At 44.1% G+C, this 22,964-nt stretch overlaps 40 non-coding genes and 1 pseudogene across 40 annotated transcripts; all 41 read right to left on the bottom strand.

The window, feature by feature from the left end:
* Positions 1-225: 225 nt before the first annotated feature.
* Positions 226-342, bottom strand: LOC120938351. The gene has a single exon (XR_005748985.1). It is a non-coding gene; the product is annotated as a U5 spliceosomal RNA (small nuclear RNA).
* A 293-nt stretch (positions 343-635) lies between these two features.
* LOC120938350 lies at positions 636-752 on the bottom strand. Its single transcript, XR_005748984.1, has one exon. It is a non-coding gene; the product is annotated as a U5 spliceosomal RNA (small nuclear RNA).
* A 302-nt stretch (positions 753-1,054) lies between these two features.
* LOC120938298 lies at positions 1,055-1,169 on the bottom strand. Its single transcript, XR_005748935.1, has one exon. It is a non-coding gene; the product is annotated as a U5 spliceosomal RNA (small nuclear RNA).
* Positions 1,170-1,462: 293 nt separating this feature from the next.
* LOC120938329 lies at positions 1,463-1,578 on the bottom strand. Its single transcript, XR_005748964.1, has one exon. It is a non-coding gene; the product is annotated as a U5 spliceosomal RNA (small nuclear RNA).
* Positions 1,579-1,865: 287 nt separating this feature from the next.
* Positions 1,866-1,981, bottom strand: LOC120938239. Its single transcript, XR_005748879.1, has one exon. It is a non-coding gene; the product is annotated as a U5 spliceosomal RNA (small nuclear RNA).
* A 296-nt stretch (positions 1,982-2,277) lies between these two features.
* On the bottom strand, positions 2,278-2,394 carry LOC120938368. Its single transcript, XR_005748996.1, has one exon. It is a non-coding gene; the product is annotated as a U5 spliceosomal RNA (small nuclear RNA).
* A 284-nt stretch (positions 2,395-2,678) lies between these two features.
* LOC120938277 lies at positions 2,679-2,794 on the bottom strand. The gene has a single exon (XR_005748916.1). It is a non-coding gene; the product is annotated as a U5 spliceosomal RNA (small nuclear RNA).
* A 290-nt stretch (positions 2,795-3,084) lies between these two features.
* Positions 3,085-3,200, bottom strand: LOC120938238. Its single transcript, XR_005748878.1, has one exon. It is a non-coding gene; the product is annotated as a U5 spliceosomal RNA (small nuclear RNA).
* A 284-nt stretch (positions 3,201-3,484) lies between these two features.
* On the bottom strand, positions 3,485-3,600 carry LOC120938237. Its single transcript, XR_005748877.1, has one exon. It is a non-coding gene; the product is annotated as a U5 spliceosomal RNA (small nuclear RNA).
* A 284-nt stretch (positions 3,601-3,884) lies between these two features.
* On the bottom strand, positions 3,885-4,000 carry LOC120938236. The gene has a single exon (XR_005748876.1). It is a non-coding gene; the product is annotated as a U5 spliceosomal RNA (small nuclear RNA).
* Positions 4,001-4,293: 293 nt separating this feature from the next.
* Positions 4,294-4,409, bottom strand: LOC120938367. The gene has a single exon (XR_005748995.1). It is a non-coding gene; the product is annotated as a U5 spliceosomal RNA (small nuclear RNA).
* A 296-nt stretch (positions 4,410-4,705) lies between these two features.
* On the bottom strand, positions 4,706-4,822 carry LOC120938321. The gene has a single exon (XR_005748956.1). It is a non-coding gene; the product is annotated as a U5 spliceosomal RNA (small nuclear RNA).
* A 299-nt stretch (positions 4,823-5,121) lies between these two features.
* LOC120938362 lies at positions 5,122-5,238 on the bottom strand. The gene has a single exon (XR_005748991.1). It is a non-coding gene; the product is annotated as a U5 spliceosomal RNA (small nuclear RNA).
* Positions 5,239-5,528: 290 nt separating this feature from the next.
* LOC120938285 lies at positions 5,529-5,645 on the bottom strand. Its single transcript, XR_005748923.1, has one exon. It is a non-coding gene; the product is annotated as a U5 spliceosomal RNA (small nuclear RNA).
* A 293-nt stretch (positions 5,646-5,938) lies between these two features.
* LOC120938308 lies at positions 5,939-6,054 on the bottom strand. The gene has a single exon (XR_005748944.1). It is a non-coding gene; the product is annotated as a U5 spliceosomal RNA (small nuclear RNA).
* A 290-nt stretch (positions 6,055-6,344) lies between these two features.
* On the bottom strand, positions 6,345-6,460 carry LOC120938305. The gene has a single exon (XR_005748941.1). It is a non-coding gene; the product is annotated as a U5 spliceosomal RNA (small nuclear RNA).
* Positions 6,461-6,750: 290 nt separating this feature from the next.
* LOC120938284 lies at positions 6,751-6,867 on the bottom strand. The gene has a single exon (XR_005748922.1). It is a non-coding gene; the product is annotated as a U5 spliceosomal RNA (small nuclear RNA).
* A 293-nt stretch (positions 6,868-7,160) lies between these two features.
* LOC120938323 lies at positions 7,161-7,276 on the bottom strand. Its single transcript, XR_005748958.1, has one exon. It is a non-coding gene; the product is annotated as a U5 spliceosomal RNA (small nuclear RNA).
* Positions 7,277-7,569: 293 nt separating this feature from the next.
* On the bottom strand, positions 7,570-7,686 carry LOC120938349. Its single transcript, XR_005748983.1, has one exon. It is a non-coding gene; the product is annotated as a U5 spliceosomal RNA (small nuclear RNA).
* A 302-nt stretch (positions 7,687-7,988) lies between these two features.
* LOC120938276 lies at positions 7,989-8,104 on the bottom strand. The gene has a single exon (XR_005748915.1). It is a non-coding gene; the product is annotated as a U5 spliceosomal RNA (small nuclear RNA).
* A 296-nt stretch (positions 8,105-8,400) lies between these two features.
* LOC120938328 lies at positions 8,401-8,516 on the bottom strand. The gene has a single exon (XR_005748963.1). It is a non-coding gene; the product is annotated as a U5 spliceosomal RNA (small nuclear RNA).
* A 287-nt stretch (positions 8,517-8,803) lies between these two features.
* Positions 8,804-8,920, bottom strand: LOC120938320. The gene has a single exon (XR_005748955.1). It is a non-coding gene; the product is annotated as a U5 spliceosomal RNA (small nuclear RNA).
* Positions 8,921-9,222: 302 nt separating this feature from the next.
* LOC120938364 lies at positions 9,223-9,339 on the bottom strand. Its single transcript, XR_005748993.1, has one exon. It is a non-coding gene; the product is annotated as a U5 spliceosomal RNA (small nuclear RNA).
* Positions 9,340-9,623: 284 nt separating this feature from the next.
* On the bottom strand, positions 9,624-9,739 carry LOC120938275. The gene has a single exon (XR_005748914.1). It is a non-coding gene; the product is annotated as a U5 spliceosomal RNA (small nuclear RNA).
* Positions 9,740-10,029: 290 nt separating this feature from the next.
* Positions 10,030-10,145, bottom strand: LOC120938327. Its single transcript, XR_005748962.1, has one exon. It is a non-coding gene; the product is annotated as a U5 spliceosomal RNA (small nuclear RNA).
* Positions 10,146-10,432: 287 nt separating this feature from the next.
* LOC120938348 lies at positions 10,433-10,549 on the bottom strand. The gene has a single exon (XR_005748982.1). It is a non-coding gene; the product is annotated as a U5 spliceosomal RNA (small nuclear RNA).
* Positions 10,550-10,839: 290 nt separating this feature from the next.
* On the bottom strand, positions 10,840-10,956 carry LOC120938283. Its single transcript, XR_005748921.1, has one exon. It is a non-coding gene; the product is annotated as a U5 spliceosomal RNA (small nuclear RNA).
* A 290-nt stretch (positions 10,957-11,246) lies between these two features.
* On the bottom strand, positions 11,247-11,362 carry LOC120938235. Its single transcript, XR_005748875.1, has one exon. It is a non-coding gene; the product is annotated as a U5 spliceosomal RNA (small nuclear RNA).
* A 293-nt stretch (positions 11,363-11,655) lies between these two features.
* Positions 11,656-11,772, bottom strand: LOC120938343. Its single transcript, XR_005748977.1, has one exon. It is a non-coding gene; the product is annotated as a U5 spliceosomal RNA (small nuclear RNA).
* A 293-nt stretch (positions 11,773-12,065) lies between these two features.
* Positions 12,066-12,182, bottom strand: LOC120938282. The gene has a single exon (XR_005748920.1). It is a non-coding gene; the product is annotated as a U5 spliceosomal RNA (small nuclear RNA).
* A 284-nt stretch (positions 12,183-12,466) lies between these two features.
* On the bottom strand, positions 12,467-12,582 carry LOC120938234. The gene has a single exon (XR_005748874.1). It is a non-coding gene; the product is annotated as a U5 spliceosomal RNA (small nuclear RNA).
* A 290-nt stretch (positions 12,583-12,872) lies between these two features.
* Positions 12,873-12,989, bottom strand: LOC120938342. The gene has a single exon (XR_005748976.1). It is a non-coding gene; the product is annotated as a U5 spliceosomal RNA (small nuclear RNA).
* A 293-nt stretch (positions 12,990-13,282) lies between these two features.
* On the bottom strand, positions 13,283-13,398 carry LOC120938231. The gene has a single exon (XR_005748871.1). It is a non-coding gene; the product is annotated as a U5 spliceosomal RNA (small nuclear RNA).
* Positions 13,399-13,688: 290 nt separating this feature from the next.
* LOC120938303 lies at positions 13,689-13,804 on the bottom strand. Its single transcript, XR_005748940.1, has one exon. It is a non-coding gene; the product is annotated as a U5 spliceosomal RNA (small nuclear RNA).
* A 293-nt stretch (positions 13,805-14,097) lies between these two features.
* LOC120938326 lies at positions 14,098-14,213 on the bottom strand. Its single transcript, XR_005748961.1, has one exon. It is a non-coding gene; the product is annotated as a U5 spliceosomal RNA (small nuclear RNA).
* Positions 14,214-14,500: 287 nt separating this feature from the next.
* Positions 14,501-14,617, bottom strand: LOC120938347. The gene has a single exon (XR_005748981.1). It is a non-coding gene; the product is annotated as a U5 spliceosomal RNA (small nuclear RNA).
* Positions 14,618-14,910: 293 nt separating this feature from the next.
* LOC120938280 lies at positions 14,911-15,027 on the bottom strand. The gene has a single exon (XR_005748919.1). It is a non-coding gene; the product is annotated as a U5 spliceosomal RNA (small nuclear RNA).
* Positions 15,028-15,317: 290 nt separating this feature from the next.
* Positions 15,318-15,433, bottom strand: LOC120938233. Its single transcript, XR_005748873.1, has one exon. It is a non-coding gene; the product is annotated as a U5 spliceosomal RNA (small nuclear RNA).
* A 293-nt stretch (positions 15,434-15,726) lies between these two features.
* On the bottom strand, positions 15,727-15,843 carry LOC120938341. The gene has a single exon (XR_005748975.1). It is a non-coding gene; the product is annotated as a U5 spliceosomal RNA (small nuclear RNA).
* Positions 15,844-17,433: 1,590 nt separating this feature from the next.
* LOC120938500 lies at positions 17,434-17,614 on the bottom strand (annotated as a pseudogene).
* Positions 17,615-19,784: 2,170 nt separating this feature from the next.
* LOC120938506 lies at positions 19,785-19,942 on the bottom strand. The gene has a single exon (XR_005749093.1). It is a non-coding gene; the product is annotated as a U1 spliceosomal RNA (small nuclear RNA).
* Between the last annotated feature and the right edge of the window lie 3,022 nt (positions 19,943-22,964).

Below are 22,964 nucleotides of genomic sequence, written 5' to 3'. Positions count from 1 at the left end.
CAGCTACATGGGGGCGGGAATAAGCAGGCACGCGTAACAATCAGCTTCATCAGAACAATATAAGGCGCATGGCCATGGAATTGGTGGCAAATATATGTGTAGGTGGATCCAGACCATCAAATCATTTTCTAGGCCACTTTTACCACCACCACCACCAACAACAACATTAGTGCCGTCTGCGTGCCTTTCCAAATCAAAGGAACTCAAACTACCTTTCACCAAGGAAGCCTGGCATTAGCCAGGCATAAAAAAAAATCACCAAAACTCATGGTTGCTCCTCTCCACAGAAATCTTTTCTTAAATGTCAAAAGACTAAATCACTTTATAGAGAAACCAGAGTATAACCCGGCAGAACACAGATGCTAATCAACTCATGGAGACTACAAGACAGCCTAATTTTCATATCTGTGCAGCTACATGGGGGCGGGAATAAGCAGGCACGCGTAACAATCAGCTTCATCAGAACAATATAAGGCGCATGGCCATCGAATTTGTGGCAAATATATGTGTAGGTGGATCCAGACCATCAAATCATTTTCTAGGCCACTTTTACCACCACCACCACCAACAACAACATTAGTGCCGTCTGCGTGCCTTTCCAAATCAAAGGAACTCAAACTACCTTTCCCCAAGGAAGCCTGGCATTAGCCAGGCATAAAAAAAAATCACCAAAACTCATGGTTGCTCCTCTCCACAGAAATCTTTTCTTAAATGTCAAAAGACTAAATCACTTTATAGAGAAACCAGAGTATAACCCGGCAGAACACAGATGCTAATCAACTCATGGAGACTACAAGACAGCCTAATTTTCATATCTGTGCAGCTACAAGGGGGCGGGAATAAGCAGGCACGCGTAACAATCAGCTTCATCAGAACAATATAAGGCGCATGGCCATCGAATTTGTGGCAAATATATGTGTAGGTGGATCCAGACCATCAAATCATTTTCTAGGCCACTTTTACCACCACCACCACCACTACCAACAACAACAACATTAGTGCCATCTGCGTGCCTTTCCAAATCAAAGGAACTCAAACTACCTTTCACCAAGGAAGCCTGGCATTAGCCAGGCATAAAAAAATCACCAAAACTCATGGTTGCTCCTCTCCACAGAAATCTTTTCTTAAAAGTCAAAAGACTAAATCACTTTATAGAGAAACCAGAGTATAACCCGGCAGAACACAGATGCTAATCAACTCATGGAGATTACAAGACAGCCTAATTTTCATATCTGTGCAGCTACATGGGGGCGGGAATAAGCAGGCACGCGTAACAATCAGCTTCATCAGAACAATATAAGGCGCATGGCTATGGAATTGGTGGCAAATATATGTGTAGGTGGATCCAGACCATCAAATCATTTTCTAGGCCACTTTTACCACCACCACCACCAACAACAACATTAACGCCGTCTGCGTGCCTTTCCAAATCACAGGAACTCAAACCACCTTTCACCAAGGAAGCCTGGCATTAGCCAGGCATAAAAAAAAATCACCAAAACTCATGTTTGCTCATCTCCACAGAAATCTTTATGAAAATTCAAAAGACTTAATCACTTTATAGAGAAACCAGAGTATAACCCGGCAGAACACAGATGCTAATCAACTCATGGAGACTACAAGACAGCCTAATTTGCATATCTGTGCAGCTACATGGGGGCGGGAATAAGCAGACACGCGTAACAATCAGCTTCATCAGAACAATATAAGGCGCATGGCCATGGAATTGGTGGCAAATATATGTGTAGGTGGATCCAGACCATCAAATCATTTTCTAGGCCACTTTTACCACCACCAACAACAACATTAGTGCCGTCTGCGTGCCTTTCCAAATCACAAGAACTCAAACTACCTTTCACCAAGGAAGCCTGGCATTAGCCAGGCATAAAAAAAAATCACCAAAACTCATGTTTGCTCCTCTCCACAGAAATCTTTATGAAAATTCAAAAGACTTAATCACTTTATAGAGAAACCAGAGTATAACCCGGCAGAACACAGATGCTAATCAACTCATGGAGACTACAAGACAGCCTAATTTTCATATCTGTGCAGCTACACGGGGGCGGGAATAAGCAGGCACGCGTAACAATCAGCTTCATCAGAACAATATAAGGCGCATGGCCATGGAATTGGTGGCAAATATATGTGTAGGTGTATCCAGACCATCAAATCATTTTCTAGGCCACTTTTACCACCACCACCACCACCAACAACAACATTAGTGCCGTCTGCGTGCCTTTCCAAATCAAAGGAACTCAAACTACCTTTCACCAAGGAAGCCTTGCATTAGCCAGGCATAAAAAAAAATCACCAAAACTCATGGTTGCTCCTCTCCACAGAAATCTTTTCTTAAATGTCAAAAGACTAAATCACTTTATAGAGAAACCAGAGTATAACCCGGCAGAACACAGATGCTAATCAACTCATGGAGACTACAAGACAGCCTAATTTTCATATCTGTGCAGCTACAAGGGGGCGGGAATAAGCAGGCACGCGTAACAATCAGCTTCATCCGAACAATATAAGGCGCATGGCCATCGAATTTGTGGCAAATATATGTGTAGGTGGATCCAGACCATCAAATCATTTTCTAGGCCACTTTTACCACCACCAACAACATTAGTGCCATCTGCGTGCCTTTCCAAATCAAAGGAACTCAAACTACCTTTCACCAAGGAAGCCTGGCATTAGCCAGGCATAAAAAAAATCACCAAAACTCATGGTTGCTCCTCTCCACAGAAATCTTTTCTTAAAAGTCAAAAGACTAAATCACTTTATAGAGAAACCAGAGTATAACCCGGCAGAACACAGATGCTAATCAACTCATGGAGACTACAAGACAGCCTAATTTTCATATCTGTGCAGCTACATGGGGGCGGGAATAAGCAGGCACGCGTAACAATCAGCTTCATCAGAACAATATAAGGCGCATGGCTATGGAATTGGTGGCAAATATATGTGTAGGTGGATCCAGACCATCAAATCATTTTCTAGGCCACTTTTACCACCACCACCACCAACAACATTAACGCCGTCTGCGTGCCTTTCCAAATCACAGGAACTCAAACTACCTTTCACCAAAGAAGCCTGGCATTAGCCAGGCATAAAAAAAAATCACCAAAACTCATGTTTGCTCCTCTCCACAGAAATCTTTATGAAAATTCAAAAGACTTAATCACTTTATAGAGAAACCAGAGTATAACCCGGCAGAACACAGATGCTAATCAACTCATGGAGACTACAAGACAGCCTAATTTGCATATCTGTGCAGCTACATGGGGGCGGGAATAAGCAGGCACGCGTAACAATCAGCTTCATCAGAACAATATAAGGTGCATGGCCATGGAATTGGTGGCAAATATATGTGTAGGTGGATCCAGACCATCAAATCATTTTCTAAGCCACTTTTACCACCACCACCAACATTAACGCTGTCTGTGTGCCTTTCCAAATCACAGGAACTCAAACTACCTTTCACCAAGGAAGCCTGGCATTAGCCAGGCATAAAAAAAAATCACCAAAACTCATGTTTGCTCCTCTCCACAGAAATCTTTATGAAAATTCAAAAGACTTAATCACTTTATAGAGAAACCAGAGTATAACCCGGCAGAACACAGATGCTAATCAACTCATGGAGACTACAAGACAGCCTAATTTGCATATCTGTGCAGCTACATGGGGGCGGGAATAAGCAGGCACGCGTAACAATCAGCTTCATCAGAACAATATAAGGCGCATGGCCATGGAATTGGTGGCAAATATATGTGTAGGTGGATCCAGACCATCAAATCATTTTCTAAGCCACTTTTACCACCACCACCAACATTAACGCTGTCTGTGTGCCTTTCCAAATCACAGGAACTCAAACTACCTTTCACCAAGGAAGCCTGGCATTAGCCAGGCATAAAAAAAAATCACCAAAACTCATGTTTGCTCCTCTCCACAGAAATCTTTATGAAAATTCAAAAGACTTAATCACTTTATAGAGAAACCAGAGTATAACCCGGCAGAACACAGATGCTAATCAACTCATGGAGACTACAAGACAGCCTAATTTTCATATCTGTGCAGCTACATGGGGGCGGGAATAAGCAGGCACGCGTAACAATCAGCTTCATCAGAACAATATAAGGCGCATGGCCATGGAATTGGTGGCAAATATATGTGTAGGTGGATCCAGACCATCAAATCATTTTCTAGGCCACTTTTACCACCACCACCACCAACAACAACATTAGTGCCGTCTGCGTGCCTTTCCAAATCAAAGGAACTCAAACTACCTTTCACCAAGGAAGCCTGGCATTAGCCACGCATAAAAAAAATCACCAAAACTCATGGTTGCTCCTCTCCACAGAAATCTTTTCTTAAAAATCAAAAGACTAAATCACTATATAGAGAAACCAGAGTATAACCCGGCAGAACACAGATGCTAATCAACTCATGGAGACTACAAGTCAGCCTAATTTTCATATCTGTGCAGCTACATGGGGGCGGGAATAAGCAGGCACGCGTAACAATCAGCTTCATCAGAACAATATAAGGCGCATGGCCATGGAATTGGTGGCAAATATATGTGTAGGTGGATCCAGACCATCAAATCATTTTCTAGGCCACTTTTACCACCACCACCACCACCAACAACAACATTAACGCCGTCTGCGTGCCTTTCCAAATCACAGGAACTCAAACTACCTTTCACCAAGGAAGCCTGGCATTAGCCAGGCATAAAAAAAAATCACCAAAACTCATGGTTGCTCCTCTCCACAGAAATCTTTCCTTAAAAGTCAAAAGACTAAATCACTTCATAGAGAAACCAGAGTATAACCCGGCAGAACACAGATGCTAATCAACTCATGGAGACTACAAGACAGCCTAATTTTCATATCTGTGCAGCTACATGGGGGCGGGAATAAGCAGGCACGCGTAACAATCAGCTTCATCAGAACAATATAAGGCGCATGGCCATGGAATTGGTGGCAAATATATGTGTAGGTGGATCCAGACCATCAAATCATTTTCTAGGCCACTTTTACCACCACCACCACCACCACCAACAACAACATTAGTGCCGTCTGCGTGCCTTTCCAAATCAAAGGAACTCAAACTACCTTTCACCAAGGAAGCCTGGCATTAGACAGGCATAAAAAAAAAATCACCAAAACTCATGTTTGCTCCTCTCCACAGAAATCTTTATGAAAATTCAAAAGACTAAATCACTATATAGAGAAACCAGAGTATAACCCGGCAGAACACAGATGCTAATCAACTCATGGAGACTACAAGACAGCCTAATTTTCATATCTGTGCAGCTACAAGGGGGCGGGAATAAGCAGGCACGCGTAACAATCAGCTTCATCCGAACAATATAAGGCGCATGGCCATCGAATTTGTGGCAAATATATGTGTAGGTGGATCCAGACCATCGAATCATTTTCTAGGCCACTTTTACCACCACCACCAACAACAACATTAACGCCGTCTGCGTGCCTTTCCAAATCAAAGGAACTCAAACTACCTTTCACCAAGGAAGCCTGGCATTAGCCAGGCATAAAAAAAAATCACCAAAACTCATGGTTGCTCCTCTCCACAGAAATCTTTTCTTAAAAGTCAAAAGACTAAATCACTTTATAGAGAAACCAGAGTATAACCCGGCAGAACACAGATGCTAATCAACTCATGGAGACTACAAGACAGCCTAATTTTCATATCTGTGCAGCTACATGGGGGCGGGAATAAGCAGGCACGCGTAACAATCAGCTTCATCAGAACAATATAAGGCGCATGGCCATGGAATTGGTGGCAAATATATGTGTAGGTGGATCCAGACCATCAAATCATTTTCTAGGCCACTTTTACCACCACCACCACCAACAACAACATTAGTGCCGTCTGCGTGCCTTTCCAAATCAAAGGAACTCAAACTACCTTTCACCAAGGAAGCCTGGCATTAGCCAGGCATAAAAAAAATCACCAAAACTCATGGTTGCTCCTCTCCACAGAAATCTTTTCTTAAAAATCAAAAGACTAAATCACTATATAGAGAAACCAGAGTATAACCCGGCAGAACACAGATGCTAATCAACTCATGGAGACTACAAGTCAGCCTAATTTTCATATCTGTGCAGCTACATGGGGGCGGGAATAAGCAGGCACGCGTAACAATCAGCTTCATCAGAACAATATAAGGCACATGGCTATGGAATTGGTGGCAAATATATGTGTAGGTGGATCCAGACCATCAAATCATTTTCTAGGCCACTTTTACCACCACCACCACCAACAACATTAACGCTGTCTGTGTGCCTTTCCAAATCACAGGAACTCAAACTACCTTTCACCAAGGAAGCCTGGCATTAGCCAGGCATAAAAAAAAATCACCAAAACTCATGTTTGCTCCTCTCCACAGAAATCTTTATGAAAATTCAAAAGACTAAATCACTATATAGAGAAACCAGAGTATAACCCGGCAGAACACAGATGCTAATCAACTCATGGAGACTACAAGTCAGCCTAATTTGCATATCTGTGCAGCTACACGGGGGCGGGAATAAGCAGGCACGCGTAACAATCAGCTTCTTCAGAACAATATAAGGCGCATGGCCATGGAATTGGTGGCAAATATATGTGTAGGTGGATCCAGACCATCGAATCATTTTCTAGGCCACTTTTACCACCACCACCAACAACAACATTAACGCCGTCTGCGTGCCTTTCCAAATCAAAGGAACTCAAACTACCTTTCACCAAGGAAGCCTGGCATTAGCCAGGCATAAAAAAAAATCACCAAAACTCATGGTTGCTCCTCTCCACAGAAATCTTTTCTTAAAAGTCAAAAGACTAAATCACTTTATAGAGAAACCAGAGTATAACCCGGCAGAACACAGATGCTAATCAACTCATGGAGACTACAAGACAGCCTAATTTTCATATCTGTGCAGCTACATGGGGGCGGGAATAAGCAGGCACGCGTAACAATCAGCTTCATCAGAACAATATAAGGCGCATGGCCATGGAATTGGTGGCAAATATATGTGTAGGTGGATCCAGACCATCAAATCATTTTCTAGGCCACTTTTACCACCACCACCACCAACAACAACATTAGTGCCGTCTGCGTGCCTTTCCAAATCAAAGGAACTCAAACTACCTTTCCCCAAGGAAGCCTGGCATTAGCCAGGCATAAAAAAAATCACCAAAACTCATGGTTGCTCCTCTCCACAGAAATCTTTTCTTAAATGTCAAAAGACTAAATCACTTTATAGAGAAACCAGAGTATAACCCGGCAGAACACAGATGCTAATCAACTCATGGAGACTACAAGACAGCCTAATTTTCATATCTGTGCAGCTACAAGGGGGCGGGAATAAGCAGGCACGCGTAACAATCAGCTTCATCAGAACAATATAAGGCGCATGGCCATCGAATTTGTGGCAAATATATGTGTAGGTGGATCCAGACCATCAAATCATTTTCTAGGCCACTTTTACCACCACCACCACCAACAACAACATTAGTGCCGTCTGCGTGCCTTTCCAAATCAAAGGAACTCAAACTACCTTTCCCCAAGGAAGCCTGGCATTAGCCAGGCATAAAAAAAAATCACCAAAACTCATGGTTGCTCCTCTCCACAGAAATCTTTTCTTAAATGTCAAAAGACTAAATCACTTTATAGAGAAACCAGAGTATAACCCGGCAGAACACAGATGCTAATCAACTCATGGAGACTACAAGACAGCCTAATTTTCATATCTGTGCAGCTACAAGGGGGCGGGAATAAGCAGGCACGCGTAACAATCAGCTTCATCAGAACAATATAAGGCGCATGGCCATCGAATTTGTGGCAAATATATGTGTAGGTGGATCCAGACCATCAAATCATTTTCTAGGCCACTTTTACCACCACCACCACCACTACCAACAACAACAACATTAGTGCCATCTGCGTGCCTTTCCAAATCAAAGGAACTCAAACTACCTTTCACCAAGGAAGCCTGGCATTAGCCAGGCATAAAAAAAATCACCAAAACTCATGGTTGCTCCTCTCCACAGAAATCTTTTCTTAAAAGTCAAAAGACTAAATCACTTTATAGAGAAACCAGAGTATAACCCGGCAGAACACAGATGCTAATCAACTCATGGAGATTACAAGACAGCCTAATTTTCATATCTGTGCAGCTACATGGGGGCGGGAATAAGCAGGCACGCGTAACAATCAGCTTCATCAGAACAATATAAGGCGCATGGCCATGGAATTGGTGGCAAATATATGTGTAGGTGGATCCAGACCATCAAATCATTTTCTAGGCCACTTTTACCACCACCACCACCACCAACAACAACATTAACGCCGTCTGCGTGCCTTTCCAAATCACAGGAACTCAAACTACCTTTCACCAAGGAAGCCTGGCATTAGCCAGGCATAAAAAAAAATCACCAAAACTCATGTTTGCTCATCTCCACAGAAATCTTTATGAAAATTCAAAAGACTTAATCACTTTATAGAGAAACCAGAGTATAACCCGGCAGAACACAGATGCTAATCAACTCATGGAGACTACAAGACAGCCTAATTTGCATATCTGTGCAGCTACATGGGGGCGGGAATAAGCAGACACGCGTAACAATCAGCTTCATCAGAACAATATAAGGCGCATGGCCATGGAATTGGTGGCAAATATATGTGTAGGTGGATCCAGACCATCAAATCATTTTCTAGGCCACTTTTACCACCACCAACAACAACATTAGTGCCGTCCGCGTGCCTTTCCAAATCAAAGGAACTCAAACTACCTTTCACCAAGGAAGCCTGGCATTAGCCAGGCATAAAAAAAAATCACCAAAACTCATGGTTGCTCCTCTCCACAGAAATCTTTCCTTAAAAGTCAAAAGACTAAATCACTTCATAGAGAAACCAGAGTATAACCCGGCAGAACACAGATGCTAATCAACTCATGGAGACTACAAGACAGCCTAATTTTCATATCTGTGCAGCTACATGGGGGCGGGAATAAGCAGGCACGCGTAACAATCAGCTTCATCAGAACAATATAAGGCGCATGGCCATGGAATTGGTGGCAAATATATGTGTAGGTGGATCCAGACCATCAAATCATTTTCTAGGCCACTTTTGCCACTTTTACCACCACCACCACCAACAACAACATTAGTGCCGTCTGCGTGCCTTTCCAAATCAAAGGAACTCAAACTACCTTTCACCAAGGAAGCCTGGCATTAGACAGGCATAAAAAAAAATCACCAAAACTCATGGTTGCTCCTCTCCACAGAAATCTTTTCTTAAATGTCAAAAGACTAAATCACTTTATAGAGAAACCAGAGTATAACCCGGCAGAACACAGATGCTAATCAACTCATGGAGACTACAAGACAGCCTAATTTTCATATCTGTGCAGCTACAAGGGGGCGGGAATAAGCAGGCACGCGTAACAATCAGCTTCATCCGAACAATATAAGGCGCATGGCCATCGAATTTGTGGCAAATATATGTGTAGGTGGATCAAGACCATCAAATCATTTTCTAGGCCACTTTTACCACCACCAACAACATTAGTGCCATCTGCGTGCCTTTCCAAATCAAAGGAACTCAAACTACCTTTCACCAAGGAAGCCTGGCATTAGCCAGGCATAAAAAAAATCACCAAAACTCATGGTTGCTCCTCTCCACAGAAATCTTTTCTTAAAAGTCAAAAGACTAAATCACTTTATAGAGAAACCAGAGTATAACCCGGCAGAACACAGATGCTAATCAACTCATGGAGACTACAAGACAGCCTAATTTGCATATCTGTGCAGCTACATGGGGGCGGGAATAAGCAGGCACGCGTAACAATCAGCTTCATCAGAACAATATAAGGCGCATGGCCATGGAATTGGTGGCAAATATATGTGTAGGTGGATCCAGACCATCAAATCATTTTCTAGGCCACTTTTACCACCACCACCAACAACAACATTAACGCCGTCTGCGTGCCTTTCCAAATCACAGGAACTCAAACTACCTTTCACCAAGGAAGCCTGGCATTAGCCAGGCATAAAAAAAAATCACCAAAACTCATGTTTGCTCATCTCCACAGAAATCTTTATGAAAATTCAAAAGACTTAATCACTTTATAGAGAAACCAGAGTATAACCCGGCAGAACACAGATGCTAATCAACTCATGGAGACTACAAGACAGCCTAATTTGCATATCTGTGCAGCTACATGGGGGCGGGAATAAGCAGGCACGCGTAACAATCAGCTTCATCAGAACAATATAAGGCGCATGGCCATGGAATTGGTGGCAAATATATGTGTAGGTGGATCCAGACCATCAAATCATTTTCTAGGCCACTTTTACCACCACCAACAACAACATTAGTGCCGTCTGCGTGCCTTTCCAAATCAAAGGAACTCAAACTACCTTTCACCAAGGAAGCCTGGCATTAGCCAGGCATAAAAAAAAATCACCAAAACTCATGGTTGCTCCTCTCCACAGAAATCTTTTCTTAAATGTCAAAAGACTAAATCACTTTATAGAGAAACCAGAGTATAACCCGGCAGAACACAGATGCTAATCAACTCATGGAGACTACAAGACAGCCTAATTTTCATATCTGTGCAGCTACATGGGGGCGGGAATAAGCAGGCACGCGTAACAATCAGCTTCATCAGAACAATATAAGGCGCATGGCCATCGAATTTGTGGCAAATATATGTGTAGGTGGATCCAGACCATCAAATCATTTTCTAGGCCACTTTTACCACCACCACCACCAACAACATTAGTGCCATCTGCATGCCTTTCCAAATCAAAGGAACTCAAACTACCTTTCACCAAGGAAGCCTGGCATTAGCCAGGCATAAAAAAAAATCACCAAAACTCATGGTTGCTCCTCTCCACAGAAATCTTTTCTTAAAAGTCAAAAGACTAAATCACTTTATAGAGAAACCAGAGTATAACCCGGCAGAACACAGATGCTAATCAACTCATGGAGACTACAAGACAGCCTAATTTTCATATCTGTGCAGCTACATGGGGGCGGGAATAAGCAGGCACGCGTAACAATCAGCTTCATCAGAACAATATAAGGCGCATGGCTATGGAATTGGTGGCAAATATATGTGTAGGTGGATCCAGACCATCAAATCATTTTCTAGGCCACTTTTACCACCACCACCACCAACAACATTAACGCCGTCTGCGTGCCTTTCCAAATCACAGGAACTCAAACTACCTTTCACCAAGGAAGCCTGGCATTAGCCAGGCATAAAAAAAAATCACCAAAACTCATGTTTGCTCCTCTCCACAGAAATCTTTATGAAAATTCAAAAGACTTAATCACTTTATAGAGAAACCAGAGTATAACCCGGCAGAACACAGATGCTAATCAACTCATGGAGACTACAAGACAGCCTAATTTTCATATCTGTGCAGCTACATGGGGGCGGGAATAAGCAGGCACGCGTAACAATCAGCTTCATCAGAACAATATAAGGCGCATGGCCATGGAATTGGTGGCAAATATATGTGTAGGTGGATCCAGACCATCAAATCATTTTCTAGGCCACTTTTACCACCACCACCACCAACAACAACATTAGTGCCGTCTGCGTGCCTTTCCAAATCAAAGGAACTCAAACTACCTTTCACCAAGGAAGCCTGGCATTAGCCAGGCATAAAAAAAAATCACCAAAACTCATGGTTGCTCCTCTCCACAGAAATCTTTTCTTAAATGTCAAAAGACTAAATCACTTTAAAAAGAAACCAGAGTATAACCCGGCAGAACACAGATGCTAATCAACTCATGGAGACTACAAGACAGCCTAATTTTCATATCTGTGCAGCTACATGGGGGCGGGAATAAGCAGGCACGCGTAACAATCAGCTTCATCAGAACAATATAAGGCGCATGGCCATCGAATTTGTGGCAAATATATGTGTAGGTGGATCCAGACCATCAAATCATTTTCTAGGCCACTTTTACCACCACCACCACCACCAACAACATTAGTGCCATCTGCATGCCTTTCAAAATTAAAGGAACTCAAACTACCTTTCACCAAGGAAGCCTGGCATTAGCCAGGCATAAAAAAAAATCACCAAAACTCATGGTTGCTCCTCTCCACAGAAATCTTTTCTTAAAAGTCAAAAGACTAAATCACTTTATAGAGAAACCAGAGTATAACCCGGCAGAACACAGATGCTAATCAACTCATGGAGACTACAAGACAGCCTAATTTTCATATCTGTGCAGCTACATGGGGGCGGGAATAAGCAGGCACGCGTAACAATCAGCTTCATCAGAACAATATAAGGCGCATGGCTATGGAATTGGTGGCAAATATATGTGTAGGTGGATCCAGACCATCAAATCATTTTCTAGGCCACTTTTACCACCACCAACAACATTAACGCCGTCTGCGTGCCTTTCCAAATCACAGGAACTCAAACTACCTTTCACCAAGGAAGCCTGGCATTAGCCAGGCATAAAAAAAAATCACCAAAACTCATGTTTGCTCCTCTCCACAGAAATCTTTATGAAAATTCAAAAGACTTAATCACTTTATAGAGAAACCAGAGTATAACCCGGCAGAACACAGATGCTAATCAACTCATGGAGACTACAAGACAGCCTAATTTTCATATCTGTGCAGCTACATGGGGGCGGGAATAAGCAGGCACGCGTAACAATCAGCTTCATCAGAACAATATAAGGCGCATGGCCATGGAATTGGTGGCAAATATATGTGTAGGTGGATCCAGACCATCAAATCATTTTCTAGGCCACTTTTACCACCACCACCACCAACAACATTAGTGCCGTCTGCGTGCCTTTCCAAATCAAAGGAACTCAAACTACCTTTCACCAAGGAAGCCTGGCATTAGCCAGGCATAAAAAAAAATCACCAAAACTCATGGTTGCTCCTCTCCACAGAAATCTTTTCTTAAATGTCAAAAGACTAAATCACTTTAAAAAGAAACCAGAGTATAACCCGGCAGAACACAGATGCTAATCAACTCATGGAGACTACAAGACAGCCTAATTTTCATATCTGTGCAGCTACAAGGGGGCGGGAATAAGCAGGCACGCGTAACAATCAGCTTCATCAGAACAATATAAGGCGCATGGCCATCGAATTTGTGGCAAATATATGTGTAGGTGGATCCAGACCATCAAATCATTTTCTAGGCCACTTTTACCACCACCACCACCAACAACAACATTAGTGCCATCTGCGTGCCTTTCCAAATCAAAGGAACTCAAACTACCTTTCACCAAGGAAGCCTGGCATTAGCCAGGCATAAAAAAAAATCACCAAAACTCATGGTTGCTCCTCTCCACAGAAATCTTTATGAAAATTCAAAAGACTTAATCACTTTATAGAGAAACCAGAGTATAACCCGGCAGAACACAGATGCTAATCAACTCATGGAGATTACAAGACAGCCTAATTTTCATATCTGTGCAGCTACATGGGGGCGGGAATAAGCAGGCACGCGTAACAATCAGCTTCATCAGAACAATATAAGGCGCATGGCTATGGAATTGGTGGCAAATATATGTGTAGGTGGATCCAGACCATCAAATCATTTTCTAGGCCACTTTTACCACCACCACCACCAACAACATTAACGCCATCTGCGTGCCTTTCCAAATCACAGGAACTCAAACTACCTTTCACCAAGGAAGCCTGGCATTAGCCAGGCATAAAAAAAAATCACCAAAACTCATGTTTGCTCCTCTCCACAGAAATCTTTATGAAAATTCAAAAGACTAAATCACTATATAGAGAAACCAGAGTATAACCCGGCAGAACACAGATGCTAATCAACTCATGGAGACTACAAGTCAGCCTAATTTGCATATCTGTGCAGCTACATGGGGGCGGGAATAAGCAGGCACGCGTAACAATCAGCTTCATCAGAACAATATAAGGCGCATGGCCATGGAATTGGTGGCAAATATATGTGTAGGTGGATCCAGACCATCAAATCATTTTCTAGGCCACTTTTACCACCACCACCACCAACAACAACATTAACGCCGTCTGCGTGCCTTTCCAAATCACAGGAACTCAAACTACCTTTCACCAAGGAAGCCTGGCATTAGCCAGGCATAAAAAAAAATCACCAAAACTCATGTTTGCTCATCTCCACAGAAATCTTTATGAAAATTCAAAAGACTTAATCACTTTATAGAGAAACCAGAGTATAACCCGGCAGAACACAGATGCTAATCAACTCATGGAGACTACAAGACAGCCTAATTTGCATATCTGTGCAGCTACATGGGGGCGGGAATAAGCAGGCACGCGTAACAATCAGCTTCATCAGAACAATATAAGGCGCATGGCCATGGAATTGGTGGCAAATATATGTGTAGGTGGATCCAGACCATCAAATCATTTTCTAGGCCACTTTTACCACCCCCAACAACAACATTAGTGCCGTCTGCGTGCCTTTCCAAATCAAAGGAACTCAAACTACCTTTCCCCAAGGAAGCCTGGCATTAGCCAGGCATAAAAAAAAATCACCAAAACTCATGGTTGCTCCTCTCCACAGAAATCTTTTCTTAAATGTCAAAAGACTAAATCACTTTATAGAGAAACCAGAGTATAACCCGGCAGAACACAGATGCTAATCAACTCATGGAGACTACAAGACAGCCTAATTTTCATATCTGTGCAGCTACATGGGGGCGGGAATAAGCAGGCACGCGTAACAATCAGCTTCATCAGAACAATATAAGGCGCATGGCCATCGAATTTGTGGCAAATATATGTGTAGGTGGATCCAGACCATCAAATCATTTTCTAGGCCACTTTTACCACCACCACCACCACCAACAACATTAGTGCCATCTGCATGCCTTTCCAAATCAAAGGAACTCAAACTACCTTTCACCAAGGAAGCCTGGCATTAGCCAGGCATAAAAAAAAATCACCAAAACTCATGGTTGCTCCTCTCCACAGAAATCTTTTCTTAAAAGTCAAAAGACTAAATCACTTTATAGAGAAACCAGAGTATAACCCGGCAGAACACAGATGCTAATCAACTCATGGAGACTACAAGACAGCCTAATTTTCATATCTGTGCAGCTACATGGGGGCGGGAATAAGCAGGCACGCGTAACAATCAGCTTCATCAGAACAATATAAGGCGCATGGCTATGGAATTGGTGGCAAATATATGTGTAGGTGGATCCAGACCATCAAATCATTTTCTAGGCCACTTTTACCACCACCACCACCAACAACATTAACGCCGTCTGCGTGCCTTTCCAAATCACAGGAACTCAAACTACCTTTCACCAAAGAAGCCTGGCATTAGCCAGGCATAAAAAAAAATCACCAAAACTCATGTTTGCTCCTCTCCACAGAAATCTTTATGAAAATTCAAAAGACTTAATCACTTTATAGAGAAACCAGAGTATAACCCGGCAGAACACAGATGCTAATCAACTCATGGAGACTACAAGACAGCCTAATTTTCATATCTGTGCAGCTACATGGGGGCGGGAATAAGCAGGCACGCGTAACAATCAGCTTCATCAGAACAATATAAGGCGCATGGCCATGGAATTGGTGGCAAATATATGTGTAGGTGGATCCAGACCATCAAATCATTTTCTAGGCCACTTTTACCACCACCACCACCAACAACAACATTAGTGCCGTCTGCGTGCCTTTCCAAATCAAAGGAACTCAAACTACCTTTCACCAAGGAAGCCTGGCATTAGCCAGGCATAAAAAAAAATCACCAAAACTCATGGTTGCTCCTCTCCACAGAAATCTTTTCTTAAATGTCAAAAGACTAAATCACTTTAAAAAGAAACCAGAGTATAACCCGGCAGAACACAGATGCTAATCAACTCATGGAGACTACAAGACAGCCTAATTTTCATATCTGTGCAGCTACATGGGGGCGGGAATAAGCAGGCACGTGTAACAATCAGCTTCATCAGAACAATATAAGGCGCATGGCCATGGAATTGGTGGCAAATTTATGTGTAGGTGGATCCAGACCATCAAATCATTTTCTAGGCCACTTTTACCACCACCAACAACAACATTAACGCTGTCTGCGTGCCTTTCCAAATCAAAGGAACTCAAACTACCCTTCACCAAGGAAGCCTGGCATTAGCCAGGCATAAAAAAAAAATCACCAAAACTCATGGTTGTTCCTCTCCACAGAAATCTTTTCTTAAAAACTACCTTTCATCAAGGAAGCCTGGCATTAGCCAGGCATAAAAAAAAATCACCAAAACTCATGGTTGCTCCTTTTTTTTTTTTTTGAAAAGCCTATGGCGTGTGAACACACCCAAAAAACTCCACCCAGTGCAGAAAAAATGTGCACACACATAAAGAGTGTTCACAAAAACGTGCAGACGGGTGCAACGTCAAGTGGTCCTCCTGTGAAGAGGGACCCAAACCCTGATCCCCCGGGGCGTTAGGCTCCAGACGGGGACTGAGGTACTGTGGTCCGAGCAACCGAAGCCGACACGGACCCAACTTCCTCGGAAGAACTGCCGAAACAGAACCCTCCCAGTACTAGGTGGGGCTCCCCCGAAGGGAGACCCCATGAGAGCAGGCGAACTAAGCCAGAAGGCCATGTCCACCCACTCCCAAGACGTTCAGGGCTGGCCCGAGGACCCGCACCCTACTAATCACACAGTGACAAAACGTGCACAACAAAAAAAGACAAAAAAGTGACAAACACAGGCTTAAATAAAATAAAGTGGGGGAAGGGATAGTGGAGAGGAGAGTGAAAGAAGTGGCCATTGTGGTGAAATAATGACCAGGCCCTCCGGCCAGGAATAAAAAAATTCCACCGGTCCTAGCCAAAAGGCCCGGCCCAGGAGGCAGGTGCTAAAAAAAAAAGCGTGTACCTGGTGCAGTGACCGTGGTATCCTTCAATCAATGTGTCCCTCACACACAGTGATCTTCAGATACCCCTGGACTGCCACTCCAGGGGCACATGCACCATAGGCTTTTCGTTCCATATCCAACCCCCGACCGGCCAGTGCAGCCCTCCACCCCTGCCAGCTACAGAGACCTTCAAGGTTTTCTTGGGGAGAACTGCCGCTCAGGTAACAGCCTCCACCAATACTAGCCCCTCCAGACCCTCCGTCAACCCAGCGGATTTGCATGGCTCTACCCTGTCTTATCCCAGGGCATTACCAGCTCCTCCAACCGGATCGCTGACAGAGATAGCACTTACACCAGCCAGCCAGAAGGCCAGACTAGAACTCGGCAAAAAGACCAAGACCAAGCGCAGTACCCATCCTCACCAGGAGCACCCTTCCAGATGGCTCAGACTCAACCATGGGCCGGCCCCCAGTATTCTGTCGGGCAGCACAGCGTAGTCCCTGCTGAAACCATCCTTCCAGGTGCAATGACGTCATTGGATTGCATCCACCATCCCCATGTAGGAGGTGCTTCAGCGCTCCGCTGACAACTAATAAGGACAGATACCACACCTAGTCCTAGCCAAAAGGCCGAGAAGCGGCAGGGAAGACAACCACGATCAGCACGGCCTAGAGTGTGCAATAGCCGTGCCTCGCCCTGGGAGAACCACCTTCATGTTCATGGTGTCTCCCCTGCCAGGTAAGTAGACACACACACACTATCTAAGGTTGAACTAGAATGGACTGGTGTCTTTATTCAACATTACAAACTATATTACTTTATAAACGGGACGAAAAAACAAAAATACCTAGGTTTATTAGTGGTTAAACAGGAAAACGTATTGAAAATACAGAAAACATTTTTATTCATACAGTAACTAAAGTCTTTCCCATAGAGGAGTCACAAGTTTTACAAAAACTGAAGAGCCACGGTGTCTGTGACCATCTCTCCAGCCAAAGTGTTTTGTTTGGTTTAATGCCGCGTACACACCATCACTTTATGTGATGAAAAAAAATGACGTTTTTAAAAACGTCAATTTAAATGACCGTGTGTGGGGGAAAACATTGTTTTATGTCTTGTGAAAAACGACAAAAAAATTGAAGCATGCTTCAATTTTTTGTGTCGTTTTTCAAAACGTCGCATTGTGAAAAACGATGGTGTGTAGGCAACGTCGTTTTTGAAAATTGAAGTTTCAAAAATGTCGTTTTTTACTTCACAGAAAATGTTGTTTTTTTCCATCACATAAAGTGATGGTGTGTACGCGGCATAAGTATGTACTTTTTTTTTTATTTCTCCTGCTCATGCTCTTTCCCTCATCCAGGCTGGATAGCTTTTATATGTTTATGTGATCTGTATAAATATTTTTGTTAATAGATGTATGTATATACTAATACACCTACCTATGCAATGTATTTATATCATTGTTTTATTTGTATTCATAGATTGAAACTACATGTACCAAGGCATCTGTCACTTGGAAACATGAAGTCCTTCGAAAGCAGCAGTGCCCGTAAAATGCTTTGACTCTTTGGATATATGACAATTGCCATTTACAATATTTATACAAATACATTTATATATGGTGATATCACTTTGGGGTTGTGATCTCTATGGTTATATACATGTTATTTGATTTTTTTTTGTATTAAAATTCTTTTTTTTATGAACTTAGATACCTTTTGATACGGATTGGTCATCCTCGGACAACCTCTATTTCCTTTGTTTGGTTCTCATACAGGAGCCACTCTTAAGTCCTGTACACACGATCGGAATTTCCGATGGAAAAAGTCAGACAGACTTTTTCCATCAGAAATTCCGACCATGTGTATGCCCCATCAAAGTAATTCCATTGGAAACTCCAATGAATTCCATTGGAGTTTAGATAGAAAACATGTTCTCTTTTACTCCAATGGAATTCCGATGTGATTTTGGTCGGACAAAGGTCCGATCGTGTGTACGGGGCTTTAGAGCTCCTAATGAACAGAGCAGAATCCCAGACTGTATCCTATACCTCTGACCCAACTTCCTCGAAGGGACTGCCAAAACAGAACCCTCCCAGTACTAGGTGGGCCTCTCCCGAAGGGAGACCCCATGAGAGCAGGCAGACTAAGCCAGAAGGCCATGTCCACCCACTCCCAAGACGTTCAGGGCTGGCCCGAGGACCCGCACCCTACTAATCACACAGTGACACAAAACGTGCACAAAAAAAAAGACAAAAATGTGACAAACATAGGCTTAAATAAGATAAAGTGGGGGAAAGGGATAGTGAAGAGGAGAGTGAAAGAAGTGGTCATTGTGATCAACAATGACCAGGCCCTCCGGCCAGGAATAAAAAATGTCTCCGGTCCTAGCCAAAAGGCCCGGCCCAGGAGGCAGGTGCTAAAAAAAGCGTGTATCTGGTGCAGTGACCGTGGTATCTTAAATCAATGTGTCCCTCACACACAGTGATCTTCAGATACCCCTGGACTGCGACTCCAGGGGCACATGCACCATAGGCTTTTCGTTCCATATCCGACCCCCCGACCGGCCAGTGCAGCCCTCCACCCCTGCCAGCCAACCCGGTGGATTTGCATGGTTCTACCCCGTTCCACCATACAGGGCATTATCAGCTCCTCCAACCGGATCACTGACAGAGATAGCACTTACACCAGCCAGCCAGAAGGCCAGACTAGAACTCGGCAAAAAGACCAAGACCAAGCGCAGCACCCATCCTCACCAGGAGCACCCTTCCAGATGGCTCAGATTCAACCATAGGCCGGCCCCCAGTATCTGTCGGGCAGCACAGCATAGTCCCTGCTGAAACCATCCTTCCAGGTGCAATGACGTCATTGGATTGCATCCACCCTCCCAATGGAGGTGCTTCAGCGCTCCGCTGACAACTGATAAGAACAGATACCACACCCAGTCCTAGCCAAAAGGCTGAGAAGCGACAGGGAAGACACCACGATCAGCACGGCCTAGAGTGCAATGGCCGAGCCTCGCCCTGGGAGAACCACCTTCATGATCATGGTGTCTCCCCTGCCAGGTGCAAGGAACTCAAGCTATTTTTCACCAAGGAAGCCTGGCATTAGCCAGGCATCAAAAAATTCACCAAAACTCATGGTTGTTCCTCTCCACAGAAACCTTTCACTAAAGGCAAATATATGCGTAGGTGGATCACGACCATCAAATCGTTTTCTAGGCCACTTTTACCACCACCACCAACACCGTCTGCGTGCCTTTCCAAATCAAATAAACTCAAACTATTTTTCACCAAGGAAGCCTGGCATTAACCAGGCATCAAAAAATACACCAAATCTCATGTTTTTTTTTTCTGTTGAAAAGCCTGTGGCGTGCAAAACACAACCCAAAAACTCCACCCGGTGCAGGAAAAATGTGCACACACATAAAGAGGTGCAACAAAAAACTGTGACGGGTGCATCGTCAAGTGGTCCTCCGAAAAGGACCCAGCTCTGATCCCCCGGGGCGTTAGGCTCCTGGCAGGGAAAAGAGTAAATTGTGGTCCATACAGCCGAAGCCATATGGACCCATCTTGGTCCAAGCAGCCGAAGCCACAAGGACCCAACATCCTCAGAGGGACTGCCGAAACAGAACCCTCCTCGGTGAGGCTCCCCCGAAGGGAGACCCCATGAGAGCCGGCGAACTTAGCCAGAAGGCCGGGTCCACCAACTCCCAAGACTTTCAGAGCGGGTCCGAGGACCAGCACCCTACTCATCACACATAAAGTGCAGTGCACCAAACAAAAAAGTGACAAAACAGACAAACACGGGGAAAATAAAAAAAGAAAGTGGGGAAAAGGAAGATGGGAGAGTGAGGAAAGTGACCAATGTGCTATACATTGGCCGGCCCTCCGGCCAGGAAACAAAAATTCCACTGGTCCTAGCCAAAAGGCCGGGCCCTAGCGGCAGTTGTCAAAAAGGTGTGTGTGGAGATCAGTGACCTGAAGGTGCCACACGATGAGTGCCCCTCAAACACTCGTGCAATGTATGGCACCCCTGGACTGCCACTCCAGGGGCACAATCTCCACAGGCTTTTCAACGGTCCCTAGCCCCCGGTCCGGACCAGCAGCACCCTTCTGAGCCAGGAAGGTGGGAGAAGAGGTCGGGGAGAGCCTACTGACGCAGACTCTACCCACAACCCCTAACTCTCCCACCTAATCACATTCTGGAAGTACTACCTGCTCCTTCCCGCTTAAAGGAGAAGCAAGGGTTCCCTCCAGAACAACTGACTGGGGCAGATACCACCAAATCCAGGCCAACGGCCAGGTACCCGGCCTCTCTGTCCCGATCAGAAGGCTTCCACCTCCACGCCAACAGGCTTAGCGTCCGCCGACTGCCATCCCTTTCCCCCTGCCACAGGGTACCGGGGACAGTCAGCTTAGCACCACCTATTGGCAACTGATAAGAAGAGATTTTTTTTTTTTTCTTTTTTTTTTTCATCAGATCTCAAGCAAGTCCGTACTTCAGTAAAACTTTACTCACGAAGAACCCTCCGCCCAAGCTCTTTCCAGGTACTGTGCTTTCATCATCATCTGGTCATACTTTACTTTTCTCAAGCAGTCATTAAAAGATCACAAAATATACATTTTAAAAGACAATATACAATCCCCTACCCCCACCCTCCACCCCTCCTCCACCTCCCCCAACCCCAATAATCATTCGCTTCATCCTCCCCCATCCATTTCCTATCCACCAACACCACCACATACAACTTCGCCAAGATCAAATTCACACAATCAACCTCTGATAACACACACTTTCTCCTCGCCTCCCAACACCTAGTATCCCACATCACTTCCTTCAAGATGGCTATCAAAATCCAAACCTTCCTTTGTGTAGCTTTCTGCCCCTCCACCAAACCAAAAAACCAAATCATTTTACCCAAATTTTTTACCTCTAGCACCTCCTCCATAAAGGAAGACAACTTCCTTTGCACTCTCTGTACAAAAGGACAGCCAAACAAAGCATGTTCCACTGTCTCCGTGCCACCACATCCTTCTCTCGGACATTTCTCATCCCTGGCCAAATCCCTCCCTCTCAAGAAGGACTTAGTCAAAAGGGCCTCATGAAACGCAAGCCAAGATACCTCCTTTTGTCTGTTAGAGACTCCTTTTATGAAGAACCTCTTCCAGCATACCTCCACCATTTTGGAGCCAAGACCGAGAATATTATCTCTTAATTCCTCTCCTTTGATCCACTTTACCAGAACCTTCTTCTCCACCGCATGCACCCCTAATTCCAACAATCTGTTAACTCTAACAAAGGTCACCAGCTTCTGGTAAAAAAAGGGGGTCACCAAGGCCACCGGTCTCGCCAGGTCTTTGCTACACCAACCCCACTTTATCAAAGCCCATCCGGCCAAATATCTCATTAGTGCAGCAGTTTTGCCTCCACCACTAAAGGCCTTGAAATGTACAAGCCAATAGTGCATGCTTAGAAAACCCGGAACATCCGGGAATCCACACCCTCCTCCTTCAACACTCTTCATTATCGACCTCCTTTCCACTCGCTCCATCTTACTTCCCCAAAAGAAGATAAACAAAACCCTCACAATCTTCTGCAACCACCTAGTATTGGGGGGAAACACCAAACTACAGTAGAGCAGCAGTGGCAAAATAACTGCCTTGGTCACTAACACTTTCCCTGTTAGTGTCAACCGCCTCATCCTCCAGAAATCAACTTTTTTCTTAATCTTTTCCAAGGCTTTCTCTGCATTGATTGAACTCAGCTGGTTCTTTACAAAATGAGTCCCCAGTATCACCAAAGAGTCAACTATCTTGACTTTAACATTTCTCAGTACCCCCGAGCCACTGAACACACAAATTTGGCTTTTCTGCCAGTTGACATTTAAGCCAGACACACTGCCAAACAAGCTTAGCTGCAGCTCAGCTCTCCGGGCATCTGCCTCAGAAGAGCAGGCAAACGTGACATCGTCCATATAACAAACCGCTTTGACATTTTCCCCTCCACCTCCTGGCACAAAAATCCCTTTCATCCTCTTGTCCTTCTGTATATGCCGAAGGAGCGGCTCAATCGCACAAATAAACAAAATAGGCGA

This window comes from Rana temporaria, chromosome 4, assembly GCF_905171775.1.
Source record: "Rana temporaria chromosome 4, aRanTem1.1, whole genome shotgun sequence".
Taxonomy (NCBI): Eukaryota; Metazoa; Chordata; class Amphibia; order Anura; family Ranidae; genus Rana; species Rana temporaria.
Note: the sequence above shows the minus strand (reverse complement) of the source record. Positions and strands in the feature narration are given on the sequence as shown.